We start from the raw sequence: 15,283 nt of genomic DNA, 5'->3' as shown, positions 1-15,283 counted from the left end.
TGTTATGTAACAAAAGTATAAAGTGACATTTTATATCTAAAATGTAATTTGGCGATAAAATAAAAAAAGGATGACAAAATTCATACACAAAAACTTTTTCTGAAACTTTCCGCGGATATTAAAATGTACAATTATCAGATTAAAAGTAGTTTTGTTAGCCCTGCGATTCCGAAGGCAAGGGCTAACAAAACTTGTTTCATTTTTCATAATGATTGCACATTTATATGTTCGTAGAAAATTGGATATAATACAATACGATACATGATTTTAAAGTATGGCTGAGAATCAGTTCTAATCCAGACGATATCAATCGGTTTCTAAGTAATACTGGAATATATAATCTTAATCATTATGAAAATATCAATGCATAATTAAGGCATTGGAATATTTTTGTCCTTAAATTTCTATCTAAACTATAAGGTCACAATGGATAAACAGAAAAAGTGCTAAAGTAGATGCTGATTACTCACAAGATTTTTTAAACATCTATAAATACATTAAAAGGTTATGGCAATCTTCACAAACAATACTATATTCATGGAAAGACATTTAATTTATAATTGCATAGTTGCTTCGATACTAAAATAATGAAATGATATAACAACCAAAATAATTTGCCTCTGGAGGTTAATGCAACAAATTACATTTGTTAGCGAGATTAAACCGTACATTCTGTAAAAAAAAACACTCAATAAATAATTGCATTTTTAAGTCTGGCTATATTTTTTAATCTTCAGGGATACAATTATTTAACAAGATTATTGCAATAACTTTAGCAAAGCCTTTACATATTAAACTCCTAAACATTTTTGTAGTTAGTTCTTTTTCATATACATATTAGCGCTATGAGTTGTTACAAAAATACTTATAGAAACGTATCTTTAAGTCTATAAATTTTTTTTTGAAAATCCAAGTTAAGCTTTTAATTTAAAGATCACCTAAAATTGCGGATTGTCACTGTTAAAAATGGAAATCGGCGGTTCAAAAAATGACAAAAAACTTAGAATATGGTCATTCTGCATATAATAACTAATCAAAATAGAAGCAGAAAAGATAAAGAGATCTATTGTGTTACGTGTACAAAGATAATTACTACTTCGTTGAAAATGTGTGTGTCTTATGACCAAATAATTCTTGTTTAAAATATCCTATGATAAAAGTAGACTGGCTTCAGTTCTTCAGGGTTGACTCATCTATATCCGATGATGGTTTAAGGATATTATCTTGCTTCTTGGTAAACTCCAGGAGGCCAGGGGTTCAGCCACTAGTAACATATATAAGAAGATACTTTTTTGGAACAAAAAAATTGGTATTCCTTCTTGTAAATTAGTCCATTAGCTTATCCCTGTTAATACAAACGCAATGTTACACCTTTGAATAAGTATCCTTTGACAATATGTATAATATATATGTATGGATAATTAAGCAGGGAGTAAGGGAGGGGACAATGGGCAATTAATTCAATATAAGAGTTATCAAAGAAAGGGCATGAAATCCAGTTTAATCCAATAGATTTGTAGGAAATTATAAAGGGATTGTTAATTGAATAATAGATTTCCATAGCGTCATGTAAAGTGAAATCACAACTTGTTTTTGATGAAATATATTGAGGTTTTTTGGTGTGATTTTTATATTAAAAGATTATTGGACCCGGCCAGCTGCTAGCAAGAATATGACTGCCCCTTTTTATTCTGTTTATTTTCCTTGCCCCTTTTCCCCACCTCCCTTCTCCTTTCTCCCCGTCTGCTACATTCCAAACTAACACAACGAGTGTTTATTTCCCTTCCCCCCACCTCCCTTATCCCTTCTCCCCGTCTGCAATATTTAAAACATACATAACGAGTAGCGGCATTCTATGCGCAAGTCCCCAAACTCAGTCAGAAACTGCTAAATTCTTGCACATTCCCTTTAAGCCAGTCCCCAAAGTCTGAGACTCCTAAAAATTGAATTTTCGATCCATTGTCCCCTCCCTTACTCCCTGATAATTAAGGCTGCTAGAATGTTAACATATGCTTATTGAGAGCTGGAAGAGGAGGAGATTTTAGTTCACCATCTTAAATTTAAAAAAAAAGTGAATAAACATATTTTAGGGCACACCGATTCACCAAGGGGGGGGGGGGTTGAGTTGACACTCCCCCCTCCCCCACCCTTCTTCCAAATGGCACTGTTTTTGGGGTAATTATATGCTGTTAGAGTGAAGATATCCTCCCCCAAAATAGTAATGCAGTAACATAATGATAAAGGTCCAGCGATTACAGAGATCTTTCATTGCAGACGGCCCGACATCCAGTTACTTGTATAAATAAAAATAATTATTTTAACACCCCTAGTATAATGAAAATGGCTGGAAAGCCCGTAATCAAATTTGTACTTTGCGGATATAATATTAAGGCCAATTAAATCATCTACTGCCTTCTCCCCTCTAACAAATCATAAAAGACACAGATCGTACCTTTTTATAGGATTTTTAAGTAAATAGCTTAAAACTTTCCCACCATTCGTCATTTCAAGATTTAACAATGATAAATTTGTCCATGAGAAATGCGGCAATACTTTTATGTCAAAATGACCATAGGTTCCAAAATGGTTTAGTCTATTTTCTTAAGATTTATCTCTGGAATATTTTTAGGTTATTTTTCCGCCCTTCCCTAATCCAAGTATAGAGCCACTAAATACTAGTGGCGCATTCGCTCGTAATCTATAATACAAAGTAGAACGATGTATGTCTGTCTGTTTGTCTGTCTGTTTGTTTGTTTGTAGCAAAGGATCTCGCTAACCGCTGTACCGATCGGGTTCTCCTTTACAGGGTAGCTTCTCATAGGTCCCGGGAAGGTTTATACCTATTTTCTTGGGGGGTGGGACACCCCAAACCCCCCCAAAAATGAAAAATACCCCCCTAAAAAAAAAAAAAAAATTCTTTTTAAAACTAAAATTAAAATAGTGTGGTCGACTACCTCCCTCCCCCCCCCCCAAAAAAAAAAAAATTCCCCCCCCCCCAATTTTTTTTTAAACCTAAAATACGAAAAAATTGGTTGGATCAAACCTCTTGGGGCAAAGCCCATAGAGGCTAGGGGCGAAGCCGCTAGTTCATAATAAAGAGTATTATCATGTAAAAAAGTAAGGTCTTTTTGTCCGAAACAAAAGATCAAAAGATAATACTCCTAATTAGTTATGCTTATCATGGAATCTTTATAAATGTCTTTAAGTGGTTTTAGGCTACTTTACTTTCCATCCCCACTCTTACCTAAAGTCTAGGGTGAAGAATATATAAACATATTATAATTTAGAATTTATCATTTTTAGTATTTTTTGACGATTAACATACATAATATAGGCTAATAAGATTTCAATAGATCTAATTAACAAGGTAGTACACTACTATCATTAGTAATACACAAATATAGTACGTTCTGTATAGAAGAAACTTGGAAGATTTAATCCAATAGTAGCGTAGCTTTTTCAAACAATTAGATGTTTTATAAGAACTGTGTACTTCATACACAGCAAAACACAAATTAACAGCAAAACACAAATTAACATGATAATTTAATAAACAGAAAATTAATTTTATGCAGCTCAAAGAAAAATGTAGTATAAAGATAGATATTGGATATAAAGGTAGCATAAAACCATCCAAGGACAATTTTTGAAAAAGACAAATTTGAGCAATTTTTCTTTGATTCCTAGAAAAAATTTCTTAAAACCACCATTGAAGCATTATTACTGTTTGTAGTTGAGAAAGTATAAAGCAATTGTCAAAGTGTTTCATAGATACTTTCTACAGACATTAAACAAGATGTATTAATTATTAAAAGACCAACTTTAATCAAAGCAAGCATTAAGGTAAGGCTTTGCTTATATATATATAATGTAAATTAACATAATTTTTGTACTTTTATGTTGAATAACAATAATTTATATTGTCATGTTAATCTAATTTTTTCGGGGCAGTGATAAAGATTACTAAAAATAATTTTTTCTAGTATAGCTTCAAATCCGACCCGATTAATATTCGGTGGGTCAAACCGGTTCACAGCCATACTGAAAAATTTTGCATAGCATTTTATTATGTCCAGTATTCTACAAATATAAAAATGATCATTCATAAGTTTTTTTAGTCCGTGCCTTCGGCATCTTGGGGCTAAAAAAAATAGTTTTAATATTATAATTGTACAATATACAATATCCGCTTTTCAATCATATTCAGTAATATTAATTTGCCTTATTGTCATGAGATTATAAAGAACATAGTATCTAATTAATTAGGGCAATTGTTTTATGATGTAACATTATGTGCATTTATATTAAGAAAGTACAAAATATCTATACTCTGAAAAGGTCAAATAATGCTAAAATTTACAAAGTACAAATCAAAGCTTAATTGTATTAGAAGGATTGCCTTGTCCCTATAACAGGCACAACTCATTTCTATGTACTGATAAGACTTCCAGACAATGTTTGAATAATCAAGTGGTCGGTAACAAGAATAAACAAATCAGGGGCCCTGTTACAAAGGCTTTTTTTATATTTTAATCATTGTCTACTGACAGGATCGAAAATGGCTATATATATGAAGAGACTGGATGTCTAAATGGGAGTCCCCCCATGTAGATGTATAAAACTTTGCATGATTTAATATATGGAACTATCATAAAAAAGGAGGATCCAAAATTTAAACAATTAAAAAATAATAAAAGTTAATATCTCTTAATAGCGTTATACAACATATATTATTCAGTGAGGGAAGTGAATACTTATAGAGATTGTACTCAACTAAACCTTGTCAAATTAAACAAAGCAACTATAGCTTTAGATTAGAATACAGACAACTATCTTGTTTATAATTTGTGCATTTTGGTTTTTGAATTGTTTAAATGTCAGCTGCGCTTCAGCCGCGAATTAGTCTCAAATTTAAACATTTTTTGGTGCTTTAAAATCTTTTTTGAAAAAAGGGATCGCCAAAGTTAGGTCAGCTTTAGATTTTTAAATGGTTTTTTAATTAAATGTGGTTTCCCTGAGCATTACAGGCGGCTGAGGTGCGGTGGCCGAGCCCTGGTAAATGTAACTATGTGTGTAATGAAGGTGTATGTGTGTGTGTGTGCCATTTGGCAACAAATTTGGCCAATCAGTGAAAAAAACAAGGATAGATTGGCAGAACTCAAAAATTGTTTCCATTTTTTCCTGCTCATTTACAGTGTGTCCTTAATATTGGGCGGTCGGATGCAAATGCGAATGTATAAGAATGTTAGATTGGTTTTTGTCAATCCTAACTTTTAAAATATTTTTTCTTATATCAAATATAGATGTATAACCCAGACAGCTACCTGGATTCAGTGTAAGGGAACCTTTTTCGTCTGCTAGCAAATTGCTTTCTGTTCCTTTGTAGCGACTTTGCTAAATTAAAATTTGCGACGCTATTGGCTGATATTCAAAAACCCAAAGGAATGGAGACATATAGTTATTCAACCCCTTTCCCCTATATTGTTTTACTCTAATCCTACAAAAATTATTGTTCTTGTTATATTGTAGAAAGCTTTTTTTTGAGTACAACCGTTTAGGTATGAAAGCCTATAAGAGAGATTGGATATTAGGAAGATAGTAACACCATGCATTTTAGATAGTCTTACATTGTTACTAAAAATATTAATTCAATTACATACATATTATAAATATACAAATATACCATTCGATAAATTATTTCTTGGATGTTGCACCATATTTTCATGTACTTTTGATAAAGAGATGATCGCAGCTGGCTAATAATTAAAGGGGGTTTATCCTCTCCCCTGACAAAATTAAGGGAGTTTGATACAGCTACATTGGTATCCACCCCTCTACACCCCCCTAAAACAGCCAAGAGGGTGTCAGGGTTAAAAAGTCAGTCTCTCCAAATTTAAAAGCAAGCGGTGTGTGAAAAAAGATTTGCACGTTTTTAATACACCAATCAAAATACACTTTTTTGTACTTTAAGTTTGTTGTTGATGTATTCGGGTGGATTCCTGATATTAGAATAAAATTCCTCATGTCTGGAATCTGGCAATCACTAATTAGAAATGTGTCGCAGTGCAAAATATTGATTTAAGTATAAAAAAATTTCAAAATTAACCCAATGCAGTTTGAGACAGTTGTTAAAAGTTGTAAATCTTATCCAATAAAAGAATATCAAAATATTTGTACTCAAACAACTTTTTTCTGGTATTTTGCGTGAATACCTGCATTTTCTAGCCTTGAAGTAGACAATGTCAGATTCAAGGATTTTCCTATCTTCGAACCTTCCACGAGTAGAAAGTGTATTACATCAGGGTAAAAAGTTTTCCTATGGCCACTACAGCAGCATTGCCTAGAGATCTAAAGGGATAAGACAATGCAATGGTAGAAAAAATTTAGTACATCCCCAATGATAAAACACAAAATTACAACTTCTTTAGGTTAAGATTAGTGTTTAAAACGTTAGAACACTAAAGTCCCCAAAATTCTTAATCCAACGAATAAGAAAACGTTATTATAAAACTTTGGGGACTATTTTGAAATAGCTCATTGTCCCCTCACCCTCTGACCCTTGCCATGTATGAAAGAAATTAGGATACCTTTTTGTATATTAAAGTTTACCTGTGTTATTTAGCACACCACAAGATTGATTTGTTTTTTACAGAAAGCATTTTAATAGTCCTTGTAAGGTTTTAAACTTTTCTAAGAAAGGCAACCTTCTTAGAATAGCTATTGTTAATTAGCTGTTAAACGCGAATTTTCAGCCAACACATTGAGTGTAGTAATCCAGCTTCTTCTGAAAGCCAAAAACTAAAGGGTTAGAACCTTTTTGTATTCGGAAAAATAGAATTTTTGTAAAGTTGAGGTAGTTTTAGAACTTTTTGCAATTGGCTGTCACTGTATACCTGCCTAAATGAAAAGTACAAGATAAAAATTGCAACGAAAGGAATAATTCCATATAAAAAAAACTTTGGCAATTTTAATTAAAATTATTAAATTGTCCTATATAGTAAGAAGTAATAAAAGAAGTAAAATAAATGTTTGGGACATATACAGCATTTTTACCCTATTCCTTATTCTTATATAAAATAACAAAAATAACGTCTTTGTGTCTTTCTGTACCAAACAGCTTGCTAAACCAATATTCCTCTTATCCTTATAATAAAGTAACAGGATGTGTGTTTGTCTGTCTATTTGTAACGATAAATCTCGCTAACTGCTGAATCGATATGGTTCTTTATAACATTAACAAGTTTGGCTTCTCATAGGTCCCAGAAAGGTTTATAACTATTTATAACTTTTAATATCTAAATTAAGAAATTGGATTATTCATTTAAATCCCCCCCTCCTCAAGTGCCCCTAGAGGCCTCTAAAGTCAGATGGTTAGCCACCCCCTAGTTTTATGTTAGCTAGTAAAAAAGGAATACTTCTTTTTGTACGATCGTCTGTAAATTGTTCTTAATACCTTTAATTCCTGTATTGGTTTAATCTGTAAAGTAAGGTTGACTTTTTGAAGGATATTATATTTTTGGCAAGTAAACGTATTCATTTCGCGCCATTCATTTATCAGGAATTTAGGGACAGAAAAAATTAATATTCTAACCAGCAGACCACAATTTTCCAAGAATGTTGAAATAAAACCATAAATTAACACCAGAGGTGAACTCTTAAAATACTTTTTTGGCTCACTGCCTCACTAAAATAATAAGGCAAAATTATCCTCTCTAAATTTTTAGCGAGCCTTACTAATTTTAGTGCAGTTTTTGAAGTTTTTAAGAATCCACCTCAGTTTTGTTAGCCCTAGCCTTTGGCTCCTCGTCCATTGTAGTATTCCATAAAATGCCTTTGGTAGCTAGTAAACATTTGGGGGGAAGATTGGGTTGTAGAGTTATTTTAACATCTCTCTATCCCTGCTTTCATAGATTATATTGATTTATAGTTAGGTATCATTATGTAATGCATGCGAAATATTATCGGAAAATCCTAAAGTACAAAGAAAAGAAGGCATCCAAAGTAGCGAAGCTGGAAAATATTAAAATATCAAGGGCAGTAAAATAGCTTATTAATACTTTTGCAACTTTTTTTCACACAAAAAAAATTATACATACCTAGTAGTATGTATGAAAATACAAGATTTCAAAAATATATTGTAATTATAGAGAATTATAAGTATGTTAACTTTTTGTATGATAATAATCAAACAATCTTATTTTTATAATAAGGATTTCTATTACAACAAAATGCAATATTGTAAGTGAAGCCTCTCTAATAGTAGGTCCTAAAATTGAAAGTACCTATAACCTATATTTATGCAATTTGGCAATAAATTTACAAATTTGTCTGGACTAACAAATTAATGTTCGTTTGACATAAATTCTTAGAGCTTCACTATTTATGGACGTTGTCATCCTTTTTTTAGAAATCGTTCGTTCAGGGTGAGACATAATTACTACATACTCATATAGAGTATATTGTTAGACAGTAATGTACTTGTAACATTGTTTTTTTCTGGCATACAAATTATGAATTAGAATGTACTTCATACATGTACTTTAGGTACACCGAGAATATACGCAACGTGATAAAGTACATGGGGAAAAGTTAAATTAAAGTTAAATCTGGCTGTATTATCTTATTATTTCCGTGGATAGTAAATGAAAAATTGAAACCAGTTTTATGATTTCTATTTTAATATTCGTGGAAATATGTCTATAACACGATGCTATACATTTTCTATTATGGCTTAGAACCGGTTCTAATTAACCGGATATAAATCGGTTTGGATGGAAAATATTTTAACTTACAAATGTAAATTTTTTGGTAAATTATAATGGTACTCAAAGTTTTATTACTCTATTACTCAAAACCTTTCATTAAATATGATTGGTTATTTTGAACTAGTAGTATCTATGCTTTTCAACGAATAATTTAGTTTACATGTGGAGTAATTATGTTTATTGTCATTGTGTTTGAATATTAATTTATCATCCATTGTCTTATCCCCCTGGGTACAAAACCTTTCATCTCATAACCTATTCCTGGTTTTTTCATTAGTAACATGCATTACAAAAGTGTGAGGCTATCCAATGTGACCTATGATTATATGTTTCACATGGACATGCAATCTTAAATTATTTTGTTTTACTTTTGGTCAGGTTTGGCAAGGTTATTTTAGGTATATGGTACCCAAACAAGGTTAGGGAATAAAGAAATAAAATAAATTTCATCCTTAAGTATTTTTTTCGAAAAATTGGAGGGGGTTCTTGCTCACTAGGTACTTATGTAAGTTAAAGTCTTTGGATTGGTTTAGGATATTTTCAGTCCCTCCCTCCTCTTTCAAATAAAATAACTTGCTAGGTGCGAAGCAACTTACTATTGAACATAATTGTCCTATTTAAAGCTTATCAGTAGCCATGAAGAGAATGTGGTAAAGTGTTGACCATACCATGTTTCAGGGAGGGAAGGGACATTAAAAGGCATAGACGTCCAAGGATTTTTTGGGGGGGGGGGGTAAAATTTTTGTAAGGGGGGGTAATTTGCTTTTGGGGGGGGGGTAAAATGGCGCGCAAAGCGAGCCGCAAAAATTTTTTACCCCCCCAAAAATTTTTACCCCGGGGGTAAAATTTGCTTGGGGGGGGTAATTACTCCCCCTGAAATCTGTTAGCAGGGGTAAATTTAGTTTACAAATTACCCCCCCCAAAAAAAATTTACCCCCGGGGTAAAGTTTTTTGGGGGGGGAATTTAAATTTTATTAAATATTTAGTATTAAATGCGCGCGAAGCGCGCAAAAATTTTTTTTATTCGAGATTTTTTATTTTGGGGGGGGATATTTAACCCCCCCAAAATTGTTTGGGGGGGTGCCTGTGGCACCCCCAGGGTAAGGGTAAATTTAAATGGGGGGGGGGGGGGGTAAAATGAAAAAAAAATTGGGGGTGCCTACATGCTCTATCATTTGTTGGCTATGTGTGCAGCCTAGGAGTTTCCAGTAGTTTTTCTTTCATTATTTTAATCCACAGAAAGTTTACTTTTATTTATCATCATTGAGGATATACAAAAATTGGTTCATTGTCTTATTTCTTACTAGCGGCCACGCCCCTAGAAGCCTCTAGGGGCACTGGTAGGAGGGGGAAAAGTCGAACTCATCCCATTTTAAATTTGCGTTTAAAAAGAGTTAAAAAATATTTTTGGGGGGAGGGGGGTAAAGAAACCCTCTCCAAAAATAGTTTAAAACCTTTCCAGGACCTATAGGAAGCTTCACAGTAAAGGAGAACAATATCGGTTTAGCAGTTAGCGAGATCCTTCAGGACAGACAAAAACGCTTACTACTTTATATAATAGGATTATCCCTGGTGTGTTTGAACCCTTTACCTAGAGATCAAACTAATGAATGCTAAGCCATTCAAACAGGAAAACTTGCCAATTTCCAAAAACTTAAAATGGACCACTGACTATTAGCTTAACCCTTAACGGTCGGGGGGGGGGGGGGGGGCGTTGAACGGCCCCCCCATCCGGTTTTTTCTATCTCATTTTCTGTGTGTGAAAGATAAAGAGCCCAAACTGCGTGACTTTTTAAGCTTGGGTATGACACATATCCGAGAGTTGGAATTTTTTGAATATCTCCATCCTGGCGGGCACAGGATGCCAGCAAACCTGGCAGGGTCATCCAGGTAAAGAGCAAAAATATTTTTTTGACTTAAAAAAAGCATTTTATCTTACCAAAATACTAAAATAGCCTCTTGTAGTATATCCTCATATTAAATACAAGTGTTCAAGTCACTTTCAGGTTCCAGGTATGATCCTGCAGGTCCTGATCCTCCAGGTCTCCAGAAATCTTTAGAAGGCTCCTGTGGCCGCAATTTTTGACTTAGAGACTTCAAATTTTAAACTTAAGCTTTTCTTACATGTCTACATAACGTATTAAAATTTCATAAAGATCCGCCGCCGTTTACCCGCCGACCGCCGACTGCGGCGGCTGGCAGCTGCCAAGTACAGCTGAGGCCGCTGAAATTTATATTTTGATATTTGAAATATAAAATTTATATAAAGATTAACATTTTCTGCAAAAAAAATTTTATTTTAGCTTCAAAAATAAAAAAATTACAGCCGTTTGAAATTTTTAAGTAAAAAAGGACCTAAAAACAAAGGTTGTTAAATAAAAGGGTGAAGGAAGCGAAAATTGACCTTGACTTACTTATGGTCGGAAATTCATCATAACACAGGGGACTTACACAAAAATTTTTAGCCCTCTAGCTCTAATAGGAACTGAGATAACATGGGGGGGGGGGGCGTTGAACGCCCCCCCCCCCCTCCCACCTGACTGATTAAGGTGCGGCAAGGGGCCCGAATGTAAGGGGTTAAACTTTGTAGGCGATTCTTATAGCAAATAAGTACAACTCATCAGGAGATTCATCAGGTTTTTTTTAATTTGATGAAATAGACTAGAGGGAGGGTGGATTCACCTGGTTTAAGAAATTTTACGGAAAAAATTTATAATTTAATCTTTATATCTATCTATGTAATGAAACAAGGATGACATAAAAAATGAAAACAAAGCTTAATGATTCCTTTTTTATGGATAGTGAATGAAAATAGTCTTATAAAAAGTGCCTAAAACTCCATAAATTTTTGACATGGGCAACTTACATACAAATATTTTATATGGAAAAGCTACGCTCTTTAATTTTGTATCTTATCCTTACAAACGTTATGTCAAAAGGATAACTTTAAATGAAAAATGTAATTGGGCATTTAATTAAACAGATAAAACCTTGATTATTGAACCTGTTAATTTCATCTATCTAATTGTCTATCTATCTATCTATCTATCTATCTATCTATCTATCTATCTATCTATCTATCTATCTATCTATCTATCTATCTATCTATCTATCTATCTATCTATCTATCTATCTATCTATCTATCTATCTATCTATCTATCTATCTATCTATCTATCTATCTATCTATCTATCTATCTATCTATCTATCTATCTATCTATCTATCTATCTATCTATCTATCTATCTATCTATCTATCTATCTATCTATCTATCTATCTATCTATCTATCTATCTATCTATCTATCTATCTATCTATCTATCTATCTATCTATCTATCTATCTATCTATCTATCTATCTATCTATCTATCTATCTATCTATCTATCTATCTATCTATCTATCTATCTATCTATCTATCTATCTATCTATCTATCTATCTATCTATCTATCTATCTATCTATCTATCTATCTATCTATCTATCTATCTATCTATCTATCTATCTATCTATCTATCTATCTATCTATCTATCTATCTATCTATCTATCTATCTATCTATCTATCTATCTATCTATCTATCTATCTATCTATCTATCTATCTATCTATCTATCTATCTATCTATCTATCTATAGGGTGCATCTTATAATGCAGGTTAAGCATAAACAAAAGACTTGGCACCCGAATCATAGCCAGTGTCCACACCAATACTCTAGAAATATTATAGTTTAGCCTTTATTAGGACGTTTCCTAACAGCCAGTATTGCTGAAAAATGCATCAAACTAAAAATATAGCCTGAAACTATCTCGGGACCTGTGTAAAATTTCCCTCAAATGTAGTACTTAATCGGTTTTGTTTATTGAGATCTTAATGTACAAACAAACAAAAAAAACTTACTACTTTATATAATAGGACACGTGGCTACACCATAGAGGCCTTTCGGGACGCTTGAGGTAGGGGTACCGATCTTGCCCATTTTTAATTTTTTCTTCTACTAAAATTTTGTTCAGGTTAAGAATTTTTTTTTATGGGGTATCTCTTCTTGGGAAGTTTATAATACCCTCCCCCAAAATAGTTATAAACCTTCCCTGGACCTATGTAAAGCTATATCGGTTCAGCGGTTAGCAAGATTCTTCGGTACAGACAGACAGCTAAACATCATATTTCTTTTAAATAAGAAATAATTGTAGTTATAAGTAAACAATAATGGTTGTCAGTTATATATAGATGGCTTGTATGTAGATAGTGGCTAGATAAAAAAGAAAACAAAAAAAGAGCTTGCCAATTATTCATCTTTCTAAGAAAGATAAAAAGGTTAGAAGAATACAAAACTACATGCTTCACATTTATTTCAGCTTGGATAATTTATTTAATCTCTAAAAACTGTTATTGTTTAAGAGAAAATTGCCAGAAAATTTTATTTTTGTTATTATTAATTTATCTTACAATAATAGTACTTTAAGGTTTTATATATTTAATATTTTATTTTGTGTCAGTTTGACTTAAATAAAACGTTTAACTATATGTATATGTCAGTATGTCCGTCTAAAGTTTATAATCTCGTTAACCACTGAACCGATTGGCCTCTACTATTTGTGTTATGCAGGTACTTTGGTGGTTTTAAGCTATATTCTTGGGGGTTTGGGACACTCTTACCCCCCCCCCTCCAAATGAAAATCCCCCACCAATTCCCCCTCAAAAACAAATATTGGGGAGGGGGGGGGGTGGGTGATTAAAATTTCCTTTTTTTTATATAATTTTTAAAATAAAAACCTTTGAAAATTTAAACCTTTGATTTGCTTGAAATAAGCTATTTCTAAAAATTCTATATACATTATTCTGTGTTACGTTTGTTTTGATATGTTCATTTCTGGTGATCAAAACATGTTTACAAATTAATTCCCATGTATTTATATTCTTTTTTATGGTTATCAAACTTGTTTTCCTATACATTCAACGGAAATGTAGTTTCTTTATATATAGTCTTTTTACTTAATTATCTTAAGCTGTAACATTAGAACTTAGGTTCAAGTTATTCAAAGGGTTGTTTATATTTCAATAAAAGGTCAGGCATTTTAAAATTTTATTCTGATATCATTCCAGACGATTCTTCTTATTTATCAGCATCCACCTTATGTGTTACTTTGTTTTTAGTTTGTTTTCTTTTATTATTTTATGGGTCGCTTCTTATGGATGTTGTCATCTTTGTTGTTACGAAAAATAACTTTAAGTAAAAGTAAATTATTGTTCAACGATTTCTTATTTTATGCTCCACAGATGTATCCTAGTGCAATGCATGATAAAAAAAGTAGATAAGAAGGAAAATTTGTTAGTATCGCAGCGAATCTATATAAAGAAACTTAGTCCGTCCTATCATACATCCTCAAAACTAAAGTTCGATAAAGATTAAAAAGCGTTTTCTAGAGCGGTTATACCTAAAATACCTTCAACGAAACAAAATATTACTGTTAACCCTATTAAAATTGTTTTTTTCTTCAAATTAATGTTATTATGCACTACTTGTGGAGGTAAATGTTCTAGTTATGTATTGTAGTAAGTATGAATGAAATAAAGTTGCCAAAAAAAACTTTTATGCATGGTGGGAAGCTACTCTACTGAATTTAGTTTCGGTTGGTAATGCACAAAAAAAGTACAAAATGGCAATTTTTACAAATCTGATATTTTGTCTGTTTGTTTAAAATCCAACAATCTGATAAAATTAAGTAAAAAAAGCACGCCATTTGGTTTTTAAAAAGTCTTTACATAATAAATAACACTTTTAATCTTATTATTTTTTGTGGTGGAAAATGGTAGGTATGGCAAGCCTAGCATAGACCACTAATTTCGTCTCATCTCAGAGCGTTTTTAACAACCAGAGTTTCCCAGAGACAAAAACCGTAAACCTCCGAGAGGAGAAAAAGGGATGGTTTTTATTGTTGTAATTACACCAGACTTAAAGATAAGCTTGAATCTATATTTTTGTTGTGATACCAATTGATGATAATACTATAGGAACCATATTCTCTGGGAGATGTGTGTGTGTGTGTGTGTGTGTATATGTGTGAGTGTGTGTGTAGTTCATTGATAAAGGCTGAATTCTCCGACAGATGTAAGTAAACCATGTTCGCAGAAGCACATCATTTTTATCACATCCATAAAAATCCATGAAAAAGTGAGAAAAAAGTTTACCACTATTTTAAGTTTGTTATGTTTTATATAGTGAAATTAAATATTCTAATTTATTCCGTTTATCTTAAAGTCAGTTTAATCGGCTTTGAGATAAAATACGTTTTGAAATATATTATATATACTTAATTTTTGCCTTTTCATTTGTTAAAGACATGATGAAACCATATTATGAAACAAAATATTGTATATCGGACAAAAATTAATAATATGGGATTTAAGTAAAAATATACATTATTACAGATTATTTTGAGGATTTTGTTTCATGGGGGTTGGTTATTGGTAGCTTTTCGTTTTAAATTCCAGAATTGTTTTTCCTTTTACACATTTAAATT

This window comes from Acartia tonsa, chromosome 8 (genome assembly GCF_053477335.1).
Source record: "Acartia tonsa isolate MP-2025a chromosome 8, ASM5347733v1, whole genome shotgun sequence".
Taxonomy (NCBI): Eukaryota; Metazoa; Arthropoda; class Copepoda; order Calanoida; family Acartiidae; genus Acartia; species Acartia tonsa.
This window is presented reverse-complemented; position numbering follows the sequence as displayed.